The sequence below is a fragment of the Sapajus apella genome, unplaced genomic scaffold, assembly GCF_009761245.1.
Source record: "Sapajus apella isolate SASKATOON/1434 unplaced genomic scaffold, GSC_monkey_1.0 scaffold3, whole genome shotgun sequence".
Taxonomy (NCBI): domain Eukaryota; kingdom Metazoa; phylum Chordata; class Mammalia; order Primates; family Cebidae; genus Sapajus; species Sapajus apella.
In genome coordinates, this window is record NW_022436943.1 from 15,296,279 (window position 1) to 15,320,775 (window position 24,497).

At 35.8% G+C, this 24,497-nt stretch overlaps 1 protein-coding gene, 1 non-coding gene and 1 pseudogene across 9 annotated transcripts in view; 1 reads left to right on the forward strand and 2 right to left on the reverse strand.

The window, feature by feature from the left end:
- Positions 1 to 24,497, reverse strand: part of RALYL (RALY RNA binding protein like) — a 729,873-nt gene that overhangs the window by 268,818 nt on the left and 436,558 nt on the right. The window lies entirely within an intron of this gene.
- LOC116531476 lies at positions 3,212 to 3,959 on the reverse strand (annotated as a pseudogene).
- On the forward strand, positions 15,669 to 15,775 carry LOC116535974. The gene has a single exon (XR_004262420.1). It is a non-coding gene; the product is annotated as a U6 spliceosomal RNA (small nuclear RNA).

Consider the following 24,497-nt stretch of genomic DNA (forward strand, 5'->3'; position numbering starts at 1 on the left):
GTTGTTAATTTTTTTTAATGTGGAAAGAGTATTTGTAATATTTAACATCAAGGCAAAGCTAATTCAGTGGGAATGAAAGTATTTGAAATTTTTACAATGTTGCCATGTTATTAGGTGGATTACACAAAAATAGAAGCACATATATATAATGAAGATTTTAGGCATCAAATGAAGGCAATTTTCCTTATCATTGGGAGAAATGAGAAATAAAAAAATGTAAATGTAATAATCAAATGTAAATGTAAAAAATCAAATGTAAAAATGTGAATTATAACATTTATGATGAGGAAGATAATGTTTGAAAAAACTTTAAAAAACATTATGATATAATGGCTGGGTGTAATGGTTCATGCCTATAATCCCAGTGCTTTGAGAGGCTGAGGCAGAAGGATCACTTGAGTTTGGGAGTTTGAGACCAGCCTGGCCAACACGGTGAGACCCTGTATCTACTTAAAATACAAAAATTAGCTGGGCATGGTGGCATGCGCCTGTAATCCCAACCATTCAGAAGGCTGAGGCATGAGAATTGCTTGAACCTGGGAGGTGGAGGTTGCAGTGAGCAGAGATTGTACCATTACACTCCAGCTGGGCTGCCAGAGCTGGACCCTGTCTTTAAACAAACAAACAATATGATGTATTAATATAGGAAAATAACATGCTAGCAGTTTGCCAAACATGATGTTCTCTTTCATGCTTGGTTTCCTCTATGTATGTTGTTTCTTTTGCCTGGTTCCTTTTCCTCATTTCTGCTGATATACAGCTTTTCATGTTAGAAGACTCTGTTTACTTTGCCACTTTTGTGATGCTTTTTCAGACTGTTCAAGGCACAATTATTGTCTGTTCTGCTATAATGCTTGTTTTGAAAATGTAAATTTGTTCTAAAGGAATTGATATAAAGAAAAAAATTATGGTTGCTTATGCACAATTTCCTTCATGAGAAACATGAGGGGAATGCAAAAAATTATGTCCAAGCTATGTCCAAGCTAGGTGGGGATACACAAAATTACCCTAATCCACTGGATGTTTTATAAGACACATCTATCTGAACCTAATACAACCTTTGCTCTGATTTCAGTTCCTTGCCCTCCTACTTCCTAATACATCACAAGCTGCAACCCTTTTAATACCCACTTCCAAAAGCAAACCAGATTTTAGAATAAAAATACCCACTTTTTTATCATTTACGTATTTCTTAACTATTCACACACACACACACACACACACACACACGTTACCATTTTCATTAGCTTCTTATTTTTAAATATATGGCACTGACAAATTTTGAATGTTGAACTCCAAATATCATTAGCCCTGTGTTTTTAAAATTGTAAAATTCTACATAGTGTGATAATTTTTCAGGAACATATATGTCATATTTATAACAGAACTGATTATACTACCATTACTAACTTCTTCGATTCAGTAGTACTTAGCATATTGAGTTGCATTTATTTGGATACTTACCTATTTTTTCTACTAGAATGTGCAAATGTCCTGAATTGGGAGAGAATCAGGTACTGGAAAGGAGCTGAATAGTGCTGAGGAGGGTGGTGGAATGAGGGGTGGTAGTGTAAATGACGGTGGGGATTGGGTGAAGAGCAGGAAGAGAACCAGGATGAAGACTAGTGCAATAGCCTCCTGGTGGCATGGAGTTTTTAGGTTACAACGGGTAGAGAAGAAAGTAGACTGTATCTTCTCTCTGAGCTACAATCCGTCAATCGATTGATCACACAAACCCACTGATTTCCCCTCACAGCTGCTCTTCTGTTTCTTTCCTTCTCCCCTGTTATGGACTTACTGTTTGTGTCTTAGTACATTCACATGTCAAACCCTAGCCTCCAATGTAATTGTATTTGGAGATGGGGTCTTTGGGAGGTCATGAGAGTTAGATGAGGCCATGAGGGTAGAATCCTCAGAATAGGATTAGTGCCTCATAAGACACCAGAGAGCTTGCTCCCTCTTTGCTCCCACAGAGAAGTCACATGAGCACACAGCAAGAAGGTGATTGCTTACCAGTCAAGAGGAGGCCTCAGGTAAAACCTGCTTTGCCAGCACCTTGATTCACTTCCCTACCTCCTAAACTGTGCAAAAATAAATTTCTGTTGCTTAAACCTCCCAGTCTATGACAATTTGACATAGTGGCCTGAGCTAATACATCCTCATAAATACAAATAGTACCCTGACATGTATGTAAGATATGTATGTATATATGCCATGTATGGCCTTTGAAAGCCTTGATTGACTTCCCACACCTATAGAGAAAAGTTTGAATATTTTAAAATGTCATGGCAGATTTTGCATGATTTTAACCCTGCATACACAGCCTCAGGTCTGGTCAGTTCTAACCTTTCAAATGCCAACTTCTTTGTAGTTCCTTGAACACAGACAGTATTTTCTCATCAATACTTTTGTCCACACAACTTCTTTATTTAGAATGTAATTTCTCTTCATCTTCAAATGCAGATCTTCTAATTTCCTTAATATGAAGTTCAATCATAAACTTCTCCAGAAAGCTTTACCTCAGGCTAGTCCATCCTTTCATAATTCCCATTAAATCTCCTTATCATTGCATTGAACATATCTCTTGATATTTGATTACATGCTCCTTGAAGGCAGTGATCATCCTCCTTATCCTAATTTATAGTGGATACTCAACTAATATTTATCAAGTAAACATAAATGCCCAGCACGGTAACTTGGCACAAGTATCACATATTCAGTAAATTACAATTACTATTATTATTTTTTAATGTTGAAGTCTTTTTCGTGAAGTGGTTAACTCTATAAAAGGTTAGTATTCCAATGAGATGTGTTTTCATTGGGAAGCCTTCAGGGCTCAATTGTGTCATGCTAGCAGGGAGTAGTGCTGAATTTGGCATAAGAGTTAATGATCTTATTTATGGCCTCCAAAGCAATCTTCAGTATCAAGTTTTCACCATGTTCTGATCAAAAACATATCAACTTTGGCCGGGTATGGTGGCTTATGCCTGTAATCCTAGCACACTGGTACTCTGAGGTGGGAGGACCACCAGAGGTTGGGAGATCGAGATCAGCCTGGCTAACATGGTGAAACTCTGTCTCTAAAAAATATACAAAATTAGCAGGGCGTGGTGGCATGCACCTGTAATCCCAGCTACACAGGAGGCTGAGGCAGGAAAATCACTTGAACCTGGGAGGTGGAGGTTGCAGTGAGCTGGGATCATGCCACTGCACTCCAACCTGGGCAACAGAGTAAGACTCAATATCCAAAACAACCACAATAACAATAAACCATACCAGCTTTTCCACAAAAGCGTCTAATCTCAGCCCCAGTGCTGTTTGGTTGTAGTCGTACTAACCATGCAGATCTGGTATCTTTCAACATCCATTTAACAAGTATGAGTCTTAAAGACAGGAGTCTGAACCTCTAGATTAGGTAAGCTAAATTCAATCTTTCTATCCAATTTCCCTGGCTTCATCAGTACTGAATCCAATGTATCAGGTCTGTCAGTGGCCATCAGCACTTTAATATTGCCTTGAGGATTAAAACCATCCAGCTGATTGATTTGTTCTCACATTTTTTCCTGTACTTCATTGTCACCTCTAGCAGCATCATCAAACTGAGCATTTCCAATAGCATCAGTTTCATCAAAGAAGATAAGGCAGGTGTTTCTTGTTCTGGCCATCAGGAAGAGCTCATGAACCCTTTCAGCCCCTTTGCAGACATGCTTCTGTAAAAGTTCATACGCAATAACTTAATGAAGCAAACATCAGTCCTATTTGGCAACCACCTGAGCACGGAGTGTCTTGCCTGTACCTAGTGGACCAAAGAGCACGCTCTTGGGAGGCTGAATGCCAAGGTTAACAAATCTGTCTGGATGAAGTAGTGGGGTTTCAACTACTTACAATTTCTCAGTCTGTTCCCTACAGCCACCAATATCAGTGCATATGACATCAGGTTTTTACTCCATTTGGATCATGGTAATATTTGGGTCAACCTTAGAAAGCATGGGAACATGAATTTAATGCTATGTTCTTCCACATCAAATTTCTTCCCCGCCTCAATGTCAGTAGATCAGTGAGGTCCACCACAAACTTAGCAATCTGCTCTATATTTACAATGTATTTTGAGTTCTCAGAGACAGAATTTAATACCTTTCTACACCCTGCATCCTGTAAACATTGTTCACTCTGGAGCATTTGTTTACTTGCAGTCAACTCTCATAGTGCTTGTAGTGGCCAGCTAGTGTCAGACTCTTTAATACTACTGAGATCATTAATTTTCTTAAGAAGTTGTTGAATGTCATTCTCAACCTGCTTACTTTGCCTAGAATAAGTGTTCTGATCATAATTTTTCAGCAAGGCAATCTCCTCTTCATTCAGAGCTCAACAGGGCTTGCCATCCTTTTTGATTTTCCACTGATCAGCACTGAGGTAATCCAGCATTTTAAGAGATGCCAGTGCTTCTGCTACTTAGTGATTACATGGCCTTACTATTATTTCTTTTATGCACTGTTGCTAGTGAGCACTTAGCTTTCTGCAGGAAATGTGAAAGTAATAAAGAGACTCAAGAAAGAACTCCATATTGAAATAGGTTTGTACAATGTTTCTGACCTTTTGCAGGCTTTTACAAAATTCTTTATCATATGCTTGTTTGTATTAAAAAACGCTACACTTGGCCAGGCGCGGTGGCTTGTAATCCTACACTTGGCCGGGTGCGGTGGCCTGTAATCCTAGTACTTTAAAAGGCCGAGGCAGGTGGATCATTTGAGGTCAGGAGTTCGAAACCAGCCTGGCCAATACAGTGAAACCCTGTTTCTACTAAAAATACAAAAAAGTTATCTGGGTGTGGTGGTGCATGACTGTAATTGCAGCACTGGGGAGGCTGAGGCAGAAAAATCACTTGAATCTGGGATGTGGAGGTTGCAGTGAGCCGAGATCTTGCCACTGCACCCCAGCCTGGGTGACAGAGTGAGACTCCGTCTCAAAAAAAAAAAAAAAAGTTGCACTTGCAGAACAGAGGAGGTCATTTGTATAGGAAGTAATTCATAAAGCTCACAATTTAGCTATAGTAATCAAGAGTTGTCCGTTCCCATATAATGTTAAAAAAAAAGTGTGAAAAGCAAAATGCTTTTGTATAACTTATGATATCTGTGGAATTTGATATTTATAACTAACAATTTTTTTCAGCTGGCTGGTAATTTAAGAGAAAAGTAATATCACTTGACTTCACTCTGAAGCACACATCCAGAAAAATCTATAGTTCTAGCACTCCAAAGAAGTTCAAACTCCTATAAATGAAGAAATAGAAAGTGGTTTTATTTTCCACTTGTGCTGTACATAAGTTTATTTCTTGAAAAATGCTATCTGAGGTGAGTAAAGGGAAAGTAGCCTCGGCTAATAATTTAGACTAGAAGTATATGCATTGAAGGTATATTGAAAATGTCATAAAAAAGTCATTTCATGTTGGAGCTGGGTTAGCCATCACTTTAAGAAGTTTTCTTTAAAAACAGCTTTACCTGAGAAAGCAGCTGAAGTAATTGCATCTTTTATTTTCTTTTATTGCACAAAATATCAATAAATACTACTAGTTTTAAGCATTTTCTATTCAGAAGCAATTCTTTTCTATTTCCAGGTTTATCACCAGTTTAAATTGTTAGATAGAATATGTTATAGGTACAGTTTTCTGATTCAAAAAATCTCTAAAAAACACATTTTACTGAGATCATTAAGAAATAGGCAAATTATTTATTCTTGACATTATAGCATATCATTTCTTAGTAGGTAGCCTATTCCTATTCCCAGTTATACTTTCTTTTATTTCCTTTTAAGGTTATAAGTATCACAATGACCAGTTTAACTGTTTATATAATCTCCAATCTATATTTAGTGCTATATGAGAATAACTGACCATGTTATTTAAAATGCATTTTACAAACATAATAATTTTAACTCTTTATTAGTCTATTAAATAAAAGACAAATCAAGATCAAGTTTTATTTTATCTGGGACATTGACAACTAGAGAAAAAGAAGTTTAGCTTTGAAGGCTTAACATAAATAGTTCTGTCTTGATAAAATCTTTTTGCTTCTTCATTCCTTTAATTCTTTATTTCCTCCTTCAAAGTGTGAGAGTGCATTATGAATACAGTGGTTCACGCCTGTAATCCTAGCACTTTGGGAGACTGAGGTGGGCAGGTCACGAGGTCAGGAGTTCAAGACCAGCCTGGCCAATATGGTGAATCCCTGTCTCTACTAAAAATACAAAAATTAGCCAGGCGTTGTGGCACACGCCTGTAGTCCCAGCTACTTGGGCAGCTGAGACAGGAGAATTGCTTGAACCTGGGAGGCGGAGGTTGCAGTGAGCCGAGATCGTGCTACTGCACTGCTGCCTAAGTGACAAAGCGAGACTGTCTCAAAAAAAAAATTATCTTTTAATATGTAATCAAGCCCAAGCAATAAAAATATTTTGAAAAGATTGTAAGTTCTACATTCATTCCTATGTTCACGCACAACTCCTAGTACAGAAGGCCCTCAGTAATCATTTATTTGAGGCTTAATGATGGCATAACTAGCTATTAGATAGCTTCTTAAAATCCAGAAGGCTGTTTTAGGATTGGGTGGAGACCTTAAATAATCATTTGCTATTAAGCATGATAACACTAAAATTCTGGAGACAGATTCAGTTATCTCATGGACTCACTGTGAAATCAGTTTGCTCACATAAAAAAATGCTAACTGGGACATGGGATTTGGGAGCACACTGGGAATGTTAGGACATGGTTTTGATTGCAACATTCTCATAAAATAGCTGTAGGAAAAAAGGGGTTATGCCTACAATCAAGCTTTGTATATTTGCATGCAAGCCACAAACTAAGACCTATTTCTGCTGTATGGACATCTGCAAAATCTCAGGGACTATTTGGAGAAAGAAATAAGCTGCATTTCTAATATAGTCATAATATATGTGACCCAAATTTGCTATCCGTATTTCTACATTAGTGATTCCTAGTTTTTGCAATTGCAATTACTTGGATCAGAAAAACATCAAAGGGAAAATATTCTTTCAAGTAAGACCATTTACAAAATATTGTCACTTATCACTATCATTTTATGTCTTTATATTTTTTATTTATTTTTCTTCTTTTTTCCATCCTTATTGAGGTATACATGACAAATAATATTTGGAAATACTCTAGATATACAGCATAATGCTTTAATATACACATGCATTGTGAAATGATTGCCCCATTACACTAATTAACACATGGATTGCCTCACAGTTCTCTTTTAAGTCAGATTCACCAACTCATGCTCTTTTTGTTTGTGACCAATAATACTTTTTCTCCTTTGATTTGTACAAGTCTATGGGGTATGACTATAATTTTGGTACATGCATAGATTGTATAGGGGTAAAGTCAAGGCTTTTTAGAGTACCCATCACCTGAATAACATACGTCGTAAAGATGATCTAATGTCTATGGTGAAAAGTCAAGGATAACATATACAGAAAAGGCAGAACCCAAAAGGACAAACTTTTTTATGTGGCCAAACACATAAAATAGTGAGGATTTCCACAAAGAAACAAAGTTGGCCTTTCAGAGGAAAAAAAAAAGATATTTGAATTTGATAATATTTGTATGAGCATGAAAATAATCAAATATTGGTTACCTAAGTCAAAAATAAACTCCTAAAATTTCATTTTGAAAATATTCCTCAGTATAAGCTAATTTTTATCTTGAAGTAAATTTTAAACTAATATTTGGGGAATTAGGTCTATTCCATTCAGTTCTCCTATCTCCTATTTAAGGAGCCATTTGTAAATATCTATTACATCAAATTTCTTAAAATCATCAGTAGAAAATAATAGAATTGGTGGACTGATTATACTTTAATATTTTTGAAAAAAAATTCTTCAAATAATCTCAAAAACCACCTAAGTCATCCAAAGTTACACTGTAATTCAAAGAATAAAAACATTTATTAAGCATATTTAAGAAGTTTCATGAAAAATTCAAGTTATATTGAATTTAAATATTTATTTGCTAGGCCTTCAGAATAAAATGTATTTCTCAAACAGCATGGTATTGGCAATACAATAAATCTTATTTGTTATGGGTTTTACGGCTTAAAAACCTTCAACCTAATAAGTTAACTAAACATAATTACATTTTTAAGAACTTGGAGCTACTTAACAGTAGATAGCAGTAAATTTTATGTCTTCTTCTTTTTTTTTTTTTTTTTACATCTGAACTATTGGCATATATTTTTTATGATAAAATTTTAAATAAACATTAAGTAAGAATAAATCTAAGAAGCAACTTTAACTCAAATTGTGCTTACCTTGTATACAATTTGCTTTCAAAAATTTAAGAAGAAATTTACTTTCTTCTAAATGTTCTGTAATCTTGGATTTCATGCCTAATAACCTAGTAAGCAAGCACTGACTACACTAAGAACTAAACAGAGGAAATTTTCTTTATCAAAAATTTATTGAGTACTCTCCATATGCTAAAATTATGCTAAGGATAAAAGACAAATGGTCCTGTTCACCTGGATTATACAGCCTTGATGAGATAATGATAACAAGAATTATCTTTGAAGTACTGTTAAAGTACTGTGTAATCATCCAGACTGTACAATTTGGCCTTTGGAAGAAGTAGGAAGTGCAAGAAAGAACTACAAAAGAAAGCTGCATTTGGAGTAATGCTGAAAGTTGGGGCAGTCACAGTTAATATCATACTAAATGGGCAAAAGCTGGAAGCATTTCCCTTGAAAGCCAGCACCAGACAAGGATGCTCCCTCTCTCACCACTTCTATTCAAATAGTATTGGAAGTTCTGGCCAAGACAATCAGGCAAGAGAAAGAAAGGCATTCAAATAGAAAGAGGAAATTACACTATTCCTCTTTGCAGATGACATGATCCTATATCTAGAAAACCACATCGTCTCAGCCCAAAAGCTTCTTAAGCTGATAAGCAACTTCAGCAAAGTCTCAGGATACAAAATCAATGTGTAAAAATCACTAGCATTCTTATACACCAACAACAGTCAAGCCAAGAGTCAAATAAGGAACAAACTCCCATTCACGATTGCCACAAAAAGGATAAAATACTTGGGAATATAGCTACTTAGGAAGGTGAAAAATCTCAAGATGAACTACAAACCACTACTCAAAGAAATCAGAAATCACACAAACTAACGAAAAAACATTCCATATTCATGGATAGGATGTATTAATATCATGAAAATAGCCATACTGCCCAAAGCAATTTGTACATTCAATGCCATTCACATTAAACTACTATTGCCATTGTTCAAAGAATTAGAAAAAAACTATTTTAAAATTCATATGTAACCAAATGAGAGTGTAAGTTGAGATGAGAAACTTGTTGGAAACTGTAGTAAAAGTGATTCCTGTTATGCTTTAGCAATGATACTGGCAGCATTTGCCCCTGCCCTAGAGATATGTGAAACTTTGAACTTGAGAGAGATGATTTAGGGTATCCGGTGGAATAAATTTATAAACAGAAAAGCATTAGTGATATGACTTGGGTGTTCTTGAAAGCATTCAGTTTTATTCATTCACAAAGATATGGCTTGGAATTGGAACTTATGTTTAAAAGGAAAGCAGAGCATAAAAAGTTTAAAAAATTTGCAGCCTGACAATGTGATAGAAAAGACAAACCCATTTTCTGAGGAGAAAATCAAGCTGGCTGAAGAAATTTGCATAAGTAATGAGGAGTAAATGTTAATTGCCAAGACAATGGGGGAAAACATCACCAGGGCATGTCAGAGACTTTTGCAGCATTCCCTCTCATCACAGGCCCAGAGGCCTAGAAGAAAAAAATGGTTTCATAGACTGGGCCCAGCGCCCCCCCAAACCCTCCCCCCCCACACTGTGTGAAGCCTAGGGACTTGGTGCCCTGTGTCTCAGCTGTTCCAGCCATTTCTAAAGGGTGCCAAGGTACAGCTCAGGCCAGGGCTTCAGAGGGTGAAAGTCCAAGCCTTAGAATCTTCCATGTATATTGTATTGAAGTTTGGGAGCCTCTGTCTAGATTTCAGAGAATGTATGGAAACGCCTGGATGTCCACGTAGAAGTTTGCTTCAGGGGCAGGGCCCTCATGGAGAACCTCTGCTAGGCCATTGTGGAAAGGAAATGTGGGGGTAGAGCCCCCACACAAAGTCACACTGGTGCAATGCCTAGTGGAGCTGCAAGAAGAGGGCCACTGTCCTCCAGACCCCAGAATGGTAGATCCATTGACAGCTTGCACTGTATACGTGGGAAAGCCACAGACACTCAATGTCAGCCCATTACAGCATCCAGGAGAGGGTGCTGTATCCTGCAAAGCCACAGGGACAGAGCTGTCTAAGACTGTGGGAGCCCACCTCCTGCACCAGCATGAGCTGGATATGAGACATAATGTCAAAGGAGATCATTATGGAGCTTTAAGGTTTGAATGCCCTGCTGGATTTGGGGCTTGCATAGGGCCTGTAGCCCTGTAGTTTTGGCCAATTTTTCCCATTTGGAACAGGTGTATTTACCCAATGCCTGTATCCTCATTGTATCTAGTAACTAACTAACTTGCTCTTGATTTTACAGGGTCATAAGCAGAAGGGACTGGCCTTGTCTCAGATGAGACTTTAAAATGTGGGATTTTGAGTTAATGCTGAAATAAGTTAAGACTTTGGGGGAGTGTTGGGAAAGCACTATTAGTTTTGAGATGTGAGGATATACGATTTGACAGAGGCCAGGGGCAGAATGATATGGTTTGGGTGTGTCCTCACCCAAATCTCATCTTGAATTGTAGCTCCCATAATCCCCATGTGTCTTTGGAGGGACCTGGTGGGAAGTAATTGAATCATGGGGGTGGGCTTTCCCATGCTGTTCTCATGACAGTGATTAAGTCTCATGAGATATGATGGTTTTATAAAGGGCAGTTTCCCTGCACACACTCTCTTGCCTGCTGCCATATAAGACACACCTTTGCCCCTCCTTCACCTTTGACCATGCTTTTGAGGGCTTCTGAGGTATATAAAACTGAGACTCCATTAAGCCTCTTTTTCTTTATAAATTACCAAGCCTTGGGTATTTTTTCATAGCCATATGAAATTTTCATAATGTCTTACACCAATGTATTATGGTGTAAGACATTATGAAAATTTTTACATAATTTTTATAATTATAACTCTGAGGGCGATCAGATCTCTGACATTTCTCTTTCTCAAAGGACAGTCAACAGAAATTGCTACTTTGTGTATAAGCACTGTGTTCAATATGACTTGAATGTCTGGCAGAAAGAGTTGTATAACTCCTTAAGTATAAAAAACAACAAAAGAGCTTTGAAGTCCCTCATGTGTATTTTTAGGGAACAAATATGAAAACTGATCCTGGGCAGAAAGTCCATGACCAGGGTCCTATTATCAGTGGGAAATCAGTGGAAGAAGTGGTAGGTTATTATTACTAGGTTTTATTTTATTTTATTTTACTTTTTCAGCAGGAAGTAGAGAAGATCCCTTACACTGAAAGAAAAAAAAAAAGAAAGAAACCTGGTTCAGAGGAACAAGCTCTCAGGAATTTTGATGTCAAATAAGCAAGAATCAGCATGAATTCTTTTGCAGGTGTTTTGAGACTAAAGTAACAAAGATGAATATAGAGAGAATGAAAAGACTAGGAATCAGTTGAAATGTGCACTTCTAGTTTGTAAACTGCTCTATTTACAGAGATGCATCAAATAGCAAAATACTTATAGGGTTGGATGTAAAATAAAAAAATTTATGCTTATTTTAATGAGTAGACCATTTTTTGAGGATATGTAATGTATTAAGCTATGGTGTGAATCTAGGGCAGAAGTTGGACACACTTTCTCCATTAGTAATGGAAGTACACCATCTCCTTGAGGTCTGGACTGTAAAAAGTGAATGGTCATCTTATATGATAGGGCGTTTTGAATCCTTGACTGTGGACAGACTTGATCAAAAGCATGCTCAGCTCATAATCTTAAGTGAATCGATGCAGGAACAGAAAACCAAGTATCACATGCTCTCACTGATAAGTGGGAGTTAAACACTGAGCACACATGGATATAAAGGTGGAAACAACAGACACTAGACTACTAGAGTGAGGAGGGAGGGAGAGATTGTGTGCTGAAAAACTACCTAATGGGGACTATACTCATTACGTGGACGCAATATATCCATGCAAGAAACCTCCACAGGTACCCTTGTATCTAAAATAAAAGTTGAAATTAAAAATAATAAAACATGCTCAGAAGCACGTGAATGTTCCAAAAACAGAATGCCCAAGTGACCCTGTGCAAGCCCAGAAACTATTCATAATCAACTAGTGTCAACATTTAGTGAAAAAGGATGAATGTCTAATTACCTTAGTGTAACATACAGAGTCAAAGTGTACCCAGTGAGAGGGACTGTGCAGGGGGTATTTGACAAACCGATATCAGACTAAAAGTTGCGGCTTTGAATCCCAGTTTTTTATTACCGTAAGACACACAAACCTAATAGGCCTTGATAATCATTGAGGAAATGATTATGAATGAATTAATAAATGAATGGATGGATAGATGTGTTGTTGAACAAGTTACTTAAACTTAATGGCTCTCCTGCCAATTATCTGACATTTACCGGTAAATTTCTCTGATTCTTGATTGTCTATGTTTTGATTTCTTTATGTTCTATGATTTCTAAAATTCTTTAATATCCTTCTCTGTCTTATCAGGTTATTTCTGAGTTCTAACTACCCTACTCTGGTCTCACTCCATTATCAATCAAGCTCTAAAAACAGTCATCACAAGCAAAATTATGTTGTCATCTTTAAATCCTTCCTCACATTCATTTATCAGAATAGCTGTTCTATATGTACAGTGTGTCAGTAATATGCCTCTCTATTTATTGCCAACTGTAATTACTCAAGTTTAGATAATAACTTTATAAGTGACCTTGATTCCTCAACAAACTGACTGAAAGTGTCTTCTCAGCATAGTGTTGGAACTTCCACCCAGGCACTCAATACTCTAACCACCTGGGTCTACTACCTCACCACTTTTAAATCACTTTGTCTTTGTCTTTATTACAGCTGTCTATCTGTTTTAAATAATGCCCCAATTCCCCAATGCCCTGTTACATACATACACATACACCAAAGTTTTATTTTTTCAAGATCTTTACCAAAAACTCACTCCATGACTGTTTCTCCTTTTCTCTCAGGCAGAATTTATTACCCTTTTGCTCTGGGCTCCAATAGCATTCATCACGCTATTGAAATAGGCTGAAGGACAATGTGAAATAAGGTTTTAATCCTGTTTGATTCCCTTAAATCTAGCACAGTGACTATTCAGTAAGTATCTCCTGATTATCATATACCTTGATGGACACAGAACCACATTAAATGAAGTGGTAATTTATAAAATAATTGCCTGCTACTGTCAAACCTTTTCATCATCAAAGGAGGTAAGCCATGGGGAAAGGGGATATAGAGCCTACAAACATTGCCTTAGACAATGAAAAGTAGTAATGAAAAAGCATTAAAAAAGCCTGTTGTTTCTATGGCATGATTTTCCTGCAGAGCACCATGCACTTCTCAGCCCATGTGGAATGCCCATTTTATCACTCATTCTCAGAAAAGCACTGCCATCCTCCCTAGGTTATGTAACTCCAGGCAGGTTTTCAGATTGAGTCCCTAAATATCAGCTCCCACTAAGGTACTTGTTAGGCTGTTGGTTCTCAGCGTAGATCAGGGAAAGAATAAGATACGTCAGTTAAATTATATCATACCAGAAACAAGGAAGCTACCAGTGATGACTGGGGTCAAGTCTAAAGTTCTCTGGAGCAAATCAGAAGTGGTTGTCATTGATCAAAGTTGGGATTATTCAGGGAAAATAATTGTAATGGACCAAAAATATTAATTTTAATAAACATGAGTTCATAATGATAACAGGAAAAATTATTCATCAGCCAACTTGGATATTCAAGTACCAACTCATCATTTTGGAAACTGATGAAGAAGCAAGCCTTTATCTTGATTTTTCTATATCCACTGTACTGCAGCATAACTAAACAGTCAATCACAGAAAACTCCTCTTCATAGAAAATGATGGCAAATAAATTAAGAAGGAGTAAAAGAAAATCATTACTTAAAGTCCTTGATAAAATACTGGATTTAGGGAATGAAAATAATGGTCTATGAAATCCAAAGACACTTAAGACAGGTAGCATGGGTCTTTTGATGGAAGTACTTAACATTACCTATGAAGTGTTCGGGCCCATACTTGAACCTGAATATGAACAAGTCTCTAGATTCAGCTAACAGTTTACAGGAAATACAAGATGCAAGAGAAAAAAAAAAAGTAAAAATAAATAAAAGGTCAAAATAAGCAAAATCTATAGGACAAATTACCCGTTTTCTTCCACAAATAAATTAAATGGCAAAACAGAAGAGAGAAAAAGGAACTTCTTCCTTTTGTTTTAAAAAGCCACGCCCAGCTTCCTCACTTTTACCTAACTTAAACTTACTCTCACAGTGTTGCCCTTATCGCTCAGGAATGCAATCACGGGTGACTTACTTGTTTCTCGTAATTGATATAATGAAAACAATGCCTTGTTAATTTCATATTAGCAACTACCACCAGAGTGCCCAGCACACAGCTTATAATAGGTTCTCAGTGAATGTTTACAGAATAAATAAATGAATAAACTCCAAGCACCATCAACTTGCCATTTATCTTAGTATTATAATTCATTTTCTTCTTACTAAATCCGGGAGTATGGAGCAAGAGGACAGCAGTGGAAGAAAGATGGCACAGAAAAGTTTTCATATGATTTCAGATAAACGTTTGTAAAGCTTTGTCTTTATGAGTATTTTCAGTATTTGCTGCACATTAGTGTCTCCTGGGAAAATTTTAAAAATACATATAGTTGGTTCTATAACCATACAGTTTGATTTATTTGATTTGGATGGGACCCAGAAATAATATTTTTTGTAACTCCTCAGTTGGTATAAACACAAGGCCAGGATAAATTGCTCTGCATCCTTTTCAATGCCTTTCCATTCCACCATGTCTTCCAAACTCTAACCTCCCATAAGTACAGAGTTCTTTGTTATATCTGAAGATTCTAGTGCAGAGCTTGGTTCACAGTGTTAAATATTTATTGTTGTGTATGTGCCTGTATACATATGTGCATATGCATGCATGCTCATTTTCATACGTATGTTTTGTTCACATGAATAAACATGAAGGCCCTTTTTAATACAGCATCTTCGCTATGATCTCCTAAGAAGTAAGGGACTCAGGCCATGAAGCCAATAACAGGAAAAATAGGCTAGTATTTTACAGCAATGTAAAAATATGTTATAGTGGTTAGATATATACATTACAGCTGACTCTTCATACAAGAATAGAGGCAACCTTGGTTGGCAGAATCAAAGATCTGTTATCTTTGTTTTACTGACAAAGCATATACAGATCTAAAAGCCTATCAAAACCTGAACCATTAGGGTGACCGTTAGTTCTCATTGTGATAAGAGTAATGTATATCCAGAAAATACTAGATAAAATAATAAGTGGTCTGGTACTGTCTTTTACTTTTTGTTTACAATATTTTTAGTATGATCTTTTATTTGATGGCATAAGAGAGATGAAAAATAGTTTAGATGGCTCAGTCAAGACTTGTGTTTGTGCTCACTTCGGCAGCACATACACTAAACCTGAAATGATACAGAGAAGATTATTATGGCCCCTGTGCAAGGAAGGCATGCAAATTTGTGAAGTGTTCTGTATTTCTCTAGGAGCTGGATTTTGAAAAAAAGCAATAAAATAGACTTCTAGTTAGCTAATAAAAAAGAGAGAAGATTCAAATAAACACAATCAGAAATGATAAGGGGATATTACCACTGACCCCACAGAAATACAAACAACTATCAGAGAATAGGAAAATATAAATTAATTATTAAATTAAAAAAGCAAAATAAATACCTCTAATGAGACAGAAGGGGAAACGTTAACCAAGATAAAAGTATAAATTAATGATATTTAGAAGGTATGAATACAGTAAAACTAATACAAATCAAGCATATGGTTATGTGAAAAAACTGATAACATAAACTACTTAATAAAGTAGGACACAAAAAGAGAAATTAAAAAGTAATATTGAGAGAAATCATTAAGTAGAAAATTCAAATAACTCTCAATTCTCAACTTTATGTACATAAATTTGAAAATTTAGAACAAATATCTTTTCTTTGAAAGGGATATTACATCCAAACAGACCAGTTATAGAAGAAATTGAGAAAATTATAAAGTACTGTGCCTATTATCACTTCAAATGTAACCACCTACCAAATATTTATGGAATAGATACTTCTATTCTTCAAACTGTTATTCTTTTATTGTCTCCCTACTGGTAACCATTGTAAATTTGAAAAATATACTTAAACCTCTATTTATTGTCCTTTTCATATAGACAGTATTTGCTGATTTCTAACTTTATCTTTTAGTGACATTAGTAATCCTATTGTCTTTCACACCTTCTCACTGTCAACTGCAAAATATTGGTTTTCTATAATTTTTAATCTTAATTAATATGGGGACCATGTGCATTAATTTGTGGCCTTGTAGCCACAAATCTTCCAAATTTTAACAGGTTGAATATAAAAGGCAAAAACAATATATGATGTCCATATTATTGTGACTAGGTAAAGCTACATGATCGTATTCCTTTCTAGCAGTTTGCCTTGACCCTCTACCCACTCCTAGCCCACTATCACATATTGTATAGTCTTTCTTTTATTCTCTTATATTTTCTGCCTCTCTGTCAAGTTTTTCTGATGTCTCAACTTATTCTGATGTCTCAATATTATTAAACTGCTTAGGTCCCCTTTAAGGAAGAGCCTGCCTCTGCAGCTGGTAGTGCTATGACAAGCTACCTTTCTTCATCAAACAGCCTTTTCTGATTGCCTCCCATTGACCAAGGGCACACTCTTCAGGGGTGACCCTCATCTAATGTCTCATCCAGGGAGAGGTAGAATGGCCCTTTCACTTTGGGCCTAAAGGGGAGCGCCACAGACAGACCCTATCCACTCCAGAACTTCCTCTGGGTCAGCTTAAGGTATCCATGCTGCATCACAGTTCCACTTCTCTCTCTGCCTGATGCTACTTCCCCACACCCCTTTTTAAAAGGTGTTAATCTCTCCACAGTTCCTAACAAACATTCCACAATCTAATTTCCATCTCAGTGTCTGTTTCCTGGGAGAACCCACCCTGCAACAATGCTATTTTAGTCTAACCAGCTCATTGGTCAGTAACCTGGAAATACACCATTAAACATAATGCCTATACAGCCTGAAACCACTAGCACTAAAGAAAAATCTATCCAACTTGTAGTAAGCTGTCTTCCTTGGAAACAAGTCAGAGACAACCTAGAAATGCTTCTTTCAGTTGTTTTTTTTTTTTTTTTTCTTTCTTCTATTAGAGAGCTCTTGTCTCTTCACGGCAGCCATATCCAGCTGCAAACTGAGACAAACGGCCAAAAGGAGAATTTGGCTTAATATGAGACTGAGATGTAGTTCCCCCCTTTTTTCCTACCCCAATTCCTCTTTCCCCACTTCTTGCAACACCATATCTGACAAATTCTAGCCACAGACTATCAACCTGAGTTTTTCTTTTAATTTACTTTTCCTTATTTATATTTTCTTGTAAATGTAAGGGTCATACAAAGACGCTTCATCTCTGAGCAGAGAGACTGTCAGCTCTGGATTGTCAGTTTTCCACTTGCACTTTCTGTCTATTCATCATTTTATACAAACTGTTGGAACCACGTTCTATGGGATCACTAGTACTGATGACTCAGTTGTTCCTCAGCATACTTACTGCTGTTTCTAAAACTACAGGTTTATCCATAATTTCCTGTGTTTATAGCTTTCTAATTATAAGAGGGAGAGAAATAAAGTATGAAAGTGAAAGATACATTTTATAGAGAAATACAATACATAAATTTAAAAAGATGTATCAACTGAAGAATGATGAAATTCATAAATTGGGAAAGGAGAGCTTTACTTCTCATAAAGGTTGCAGCCTGCAGGGTAGCCACTCTGAGAGGCCAGGAAGTGTAGCCTCCATCCAAAAGCCAGAAACACACATTTTGAGGGTCAGAAAAATATGACAGGGATTTGTGTTGAATGGATTGACCAAATATACATATTCAATAAACTATAGAAGGAGTCATGAATATTTATAAATGGAGTAAGGCATGTGCAGTTGAGTTTCATGTCTCTCCATGGGACCCATATTCTGAAAACGGGTTAGCATAATTTGAGGGTATAATTTTCAGCCCTGCGGTGTTAAAAGGTAAAGCAGGGGACATGAAAACCTTAATTGCACATGGGAGGTGGTGTCCAACTCCCATCCTGTCATTGCTGGGAAGTCAGCTTCTAAGCTTTCTCTGAGATCCCCTTCACCCAGAGAGAATCCATTCAGTAGTTGGCAGGCTTAGGATTTAATTTTAATTTCTCATGAGTATACTTAATAAAGTAAAAGAACAGCAATCCATGTCAAATGGTGAACTCTCTCCTGAAATCTGCCCTCCTCCAGCCCGTTGATTGACTTGGTAGAATATACACCAACCAGAGTTGGCAGCTCTGTAGCCCTGTTGCAACATCTCATCTAGAGCTGGATCCACAATATCCTGGATCTCCTATCTTCTTTCTTGACTTATTCCCCCATTTGTAGAAAAGACTTCCTCAAGTGGCCTTTCTGCCCTTTTATTAGTGTTTTTTCTGTTATCTGTTTTTTCACTTGACTTTCTTTCACCAAGGTTTTATCTTCTAGAAATCTATTGAAGGTATTCATCTGCAGATAGCTGCTTTTCTATTCTCTTTGAACTTGCTAATATATGCTCCATAAAGCCCCTTTACTAATGCACTGTTTGAGGAGAAAGCTATGCACATGAATGCTTTCTGTCAGCTGGAACAAGAAGTATTCTAAAAAACCATAACCAGTTTCAGCTGAGAGTAAGACTAGGATTCTAGGAAGGAAGAGAAGCTTTCTTTTAACTGCAATGTTATTGAGTTGTTGGAAATTTTTACTGTGAAAGCATACTCCTTTGTTTTTTAGTAAAAGAAAACTAATTTGATAAATGCACAAATATTATACAAGCAACTACTACATTCCAGACACTGTTCAGGACAGTTTTTAAAGAGTACAAGAGATGGAGAAAAACCCAACACCTATTATGCAATTTGAAAAGAAAATTATCATTTCAACAGCACAGCAATTTCTGGATTTGTTACTATACCCTAGATCTGTGGAAGCCTACAGATTTTTGGTCTGTTTTAAAAGTACAGTAAAAACAATCTTTACAGTGTCAGCAGCTGAAATTTCTTATCTTCATGTAATGTGGGCTTTGAAATATATTTCAATATTTGAAATATATTTGAGTATATTATCTTAGATAGATAATGCTTTAACAATTACACTAATTGTCAAGAAATCTACACTCAATTTTGGATAACTTGGTATGCTTCTATTCACTTTTCAAATATAATAATAAAATGTTAGAGCTGGAAGAGGTGGGGAAACAAATAAAGGCACTAATACTTTGTGAATGCTTACTATTTACCAAAAATCATGAACCTGGATTCTGAAACACCTACTTGAAATCTGAATATAAATATCTCATCTCATAAGATGTGAATGAGGGCCAAGTGTACCTAACTTATAGTCCATAATCGGTCAGGGGTATTATTTCTCTCTGTATTTCTATTTTTATGGCTTAATTTAAATGAGTCAGGTCATATTCCTATGAGTAGAAAACTCTATTTCAAGAGGACAACTATTTTTACAGGTTGCCAATAGAGTTGCTGATCAATACTTGTCTTTCAAAGGAGAACCTCAATCATATCAGAAAGGGAGTTGTCTTGGGGCCTGCAGAATCAGGCACATGTTATAACTTAAAAAAAAAATTAGCTGTGCCCTCAATCAGGGTGAAAACCAGTCTTGTACTTTTATAATCAGTTACACTGCAAATATGTCCCCTTGCATATAAGAAAACAAAACAAAACAAAAACAAAAAACAATTGACTTTCGTTGGAACTTACCCTCCATACCCTTCTGTAACTGCGAGAAAGAGGCAAATTACTAAATCCATTTCCAGTATTCAAAGCATTATTTATTATAAGCTTTGGTGAGTTATATGCCATAAGGCATTAACTATTGTTGTTCTCTGTAATGCATAAAATCTTAAAAGTAACTAAATAAGGTTGCTGATTCAGGGGATCCTGCTGTTAATCTGAAACATACTTTCAACAATTGAGACCAATTGTCATCTCTAAGATAAAGTTCAGCTTATTCATAATCTATTTCTTCATTCTATTAGTCAAGTTATATTTATTGAGGATGTGCAGTATGGCAGACACTGCGGTATATATTGCAGTAAAAAGACCCCAAACACCTCCCTGCTAAATAAAAACAAAAAATCCATCCGACAAAGGATTAATAATCAGAATATAAGGAGCTCAAACAACTCTAAAAAAAAAAAATCTAATAATCCTTGGCCATGGCTCACATCTGTAATTTAGCACTTTGGGAGGCCAACGTGAGTGAATCACCTGATGTCAAGAGTTCGAAACCAGCCTGGTAAACATTGCAAAACCCGATCTCTACTAAAAATACAAAAATTAGCTAGGCATGTGGGTGTGCACCTGTAGTCTCAACTACTCAGGAGGCTAAGGCAGGAGAATCACTTGAACCCGGAATGCAGCAGTTGCATTGGGCCAAGACTGCATTGCTGCACTCCAGCTTGGGCAACAGAGTGAGACTCTGCCTCAAAACCACCACCACAACAAATAAAAACACCCTAATAATCTGGTTTAGAAAGGGGCAAAAGATCTGAATAGACATTTCTCAAAAGAAGACGTACAAATGGCAAATGGGCATATGAAAAGGTGTTCAATATCACTGATCATCAGAGAAATGCAAATTAAAACTGCAATAAGATATTGTCTTACCCCAATCAAAATGACTTCTACCCAAAAGCAAGGCAATAACAAATCCTGTTGAGGATGTGGCAAAAAGGGAACCCTTGTACGCTGTTGGTGGGAATATAAATTTAACAACCACTATGGAGAACAGTTGGAGGTTCCTCAAAAAACTAAAAATAGACCCACCATATGATCCAGCAATTCCACTACTAAGTATATATACCCAAAAGAAAGGAAATGGTTTATCGAAGAGATATCTGTACTCTCATGTTTATTGCAGCACTATTCATAATAGCCAAGATTTGGAAGCAGCTAAAGTGTCCATAAACAGATGAATGGATAAAGAAAATGTGGCACATACAGACAATGAAATAGAATTCAGCTATAAATCAGAATGAGAGTCTGTTTCTGCAACAGCATGGATGAAACTTGAGGTCATTATGTTAAGTGACATAATCCAGGCACAGAAAGATAAACTTTGCGTGTTCTAACTTATTTGTGGAGCTAAATATTAAAACAATTGAACTCATGGATATATAAAGTAGAAAGTTTGTGGGAAAGCAAAGTGGTGGTAGGAAGTGGGGACAATTAATGGGTACAAAAAATAGCATGAATAAGACCTAGTATTTGATAACACAACAAGATGACTACAGTCAACAATAATTTATTGTACATTTAAAACTAAGTAACAGTATAATTAGATTGTTTGTAATACAATGAAATGATAAATGCTTGAGTGGATGGATATCCCACTTACCCTGATGTGATTATACATTGTACACATATTATATACATATATGTGTAGTACATGAGATATACATATATGTTGTTGTTGGTAGTTTAATTTTATGTATGTACATGGTGGTGGTGGTGGTGGTTTAATTTTTGTGGCTACATATATATATTTATTTTTGTGAATATTTATTATGTGTATATATATATGTGTGTGTGTGTGTGTATTTGTATCCAAAAAAATTAAAACAAGCCACCACCACCAACAACAAAAAAAAACACTAAAATACAAGCCCTATTCTCAATGTGCTTACCTTTTAGAGGGACAGAGAATAGGTGAAATAAATAAGTATAAAATAAGGTATGTTAGAATGCGTAAGTTCTATGGAAAATATTAAAGTACAAATTATTTATATTAGAATATTAAAGTAAAAAAGTTACTTTTTTAATAACTCTTTTGGCTAGAAATAACCTATTCATTAAATATTGGTTTTTTAAAAAGTGGTATATAATTAAAGGCATCTGAACAAGAGTAGTTTTATTAATCCATCTTTCCCAGGGACAAATTCTTTCTAAAGAAAGCATGTGCGTAGCATGCAAACATTTCTAATATTATACTCTGGCAACTACTCTCAAGTTTCATATCACATTTGTTTGTTTGTTTTTATCATTGGACTAGCTAGTGTACACAGTGAGATTTATACAAGTGTCCTGTAGATTAACTTGAATAGATGTCCAAGATCTCGTCCTATTTTTCTTTAAGCATTTCAGTAGAAAACACATTTCTAGTTTTCAAGTGAATTGATGCAATGTCTGAATACTGATTAAATAATCCTGATTTCTTAGTGTGCTCTAGAGTGACTATAACATTTATCATCCAAAATGAGACACTTTGGTAGAGGACAAATGCTAAGCTGGACAGGTGTCAATCAGAACTGTCCTAGACAACCAGAATATAGGGGCCCCAGAGATAGATTGGACAAGAGTTTTGGTGGTAAGCAGACCAAGAATTGAATCATAGCCTTACCTCTTACTCCCTTTATGGACTTAAACATATTATACAGCCTGTTTTAGATCCATAATGTGGGGTTATAAAACCTAACTCACTGTTGTTTACAAAGATTTACTCAGATGAAAAAAAATACATGTCCAGTACAGAGCCATTTTAAAAATAAGATCTAAGCAAAGATAGGGATGTAGAAGAAATATGTTCAATTATTGCAGAAGTTATTGAAAGGCGATTACTGTAATACTTTCCTGGGTGAAGTTACTCTAAGGCCATAGCAGCATAGAACTATCATTACTCAGTGAGTATCAAAGTGACTAGCAGGGGTTCTGAGCATCCTATGGCATAAATAATAGTGCAATCCTTTAACTAAGATCATACCAATTGAAGTGATGGAATCATCAAATATAATATCCACTATGCTTACTATTAGAACAGTAAACTTTATAATAGATAATTTCTAAGTTTTTAGGTATCAGATTGATTGATTTAAAATGATAAGTTTGATAACAAAAGCTTTTTTTGGAAGAAGAGATTTACATTCTTATCCTCTTCTTACAATTATAGTCCAGTGCTATGCCTACTTGTAGAAACACATTTGACGCCAAATTGTCTTATACTTGAGACTCCTATGTGTAATCACAGGGGACTGAAATCCTTATGAGACATTTTAGCCTTTTGGATTTAATAATATGTTCAATTTTTGTGTCAGAAAATGTGAGGGTTCTGGCAAAAGATTCTAAGATCTTTACTATGCAAAGGCTTGATGAAATATTCTTATTTTCTCAGATTCAAGATACTCGGACTTTTTTTCTACTCTTTTAAATTATCCTAATCCAATTGACCTGCTCTTTTCTTTCCAAGGCTTTATCTACAGAATCTGACATCCTGTTCCTTCCCAACAATTGGCTCAATACATTACCTACTTTGCTCCAAATCTAATTCAATAATTATCTTTATTTCCTCATCCATCTCTCAATAGTCTGTTTCTCTTAAATTTTTTTATATAACACATTTTATGAAATTGTCATGATTTTCAATTGTCACCTTAACTTTTGCCAATTTCCATAGTCTGTAATGTATACCAAATGTCATATTTATGTATCCTGTTGCTTATTTTTGATACTTTAAACTTTTCAAATGAAATAAATTGAAATGCTGTATTTATTCTATGGAAAGCATTTACCTCTATCTCTAAATTTAACTGCTGCCAAAACCTGGGGGTTGAAGTAAATTTCTGTGTTTCAGCAAATTTCCCTATTTGTCTCCTAATTAGGATTGAATTTAGTCCATACGTATTTCATCTTCACTGTTAGAGCCTAGAAATAAGCAATCTAATATTGTGGTTCAATACATGTTATTAATCATATAATAAATATTAACTATATTAATGATATTAACTATATTAATAATAGTTATGGCATTTATGTCATGTTATCTGTGTTTCCAGGCATTGATCTAAGTAAATTTTAGAATTTTAAAGATTAACATGGTCTATAATCGGAAGGGCTTTACAAAAGTTTTGTTGACAACATATGCAATCTTTATGTGAACCTAAAAAGAGTGAATATGATTAGTTAATAAGCCTTTTATAAAAATAACACAAAGGAGGGAAGTCTTGAGAATAAGATATCACTGTGAGAGATTAATTCAACAAATATTTATTCGATGAATGAGCAACATGTGGTGTTATGCTTAAACGGATGATAGTTGAATAAGACTATCATCTTCCACCCAGAAGAACAAACTCCAAAGGATTTGGTGAGAAAATCTTCTCATACAGGTAGATGGAA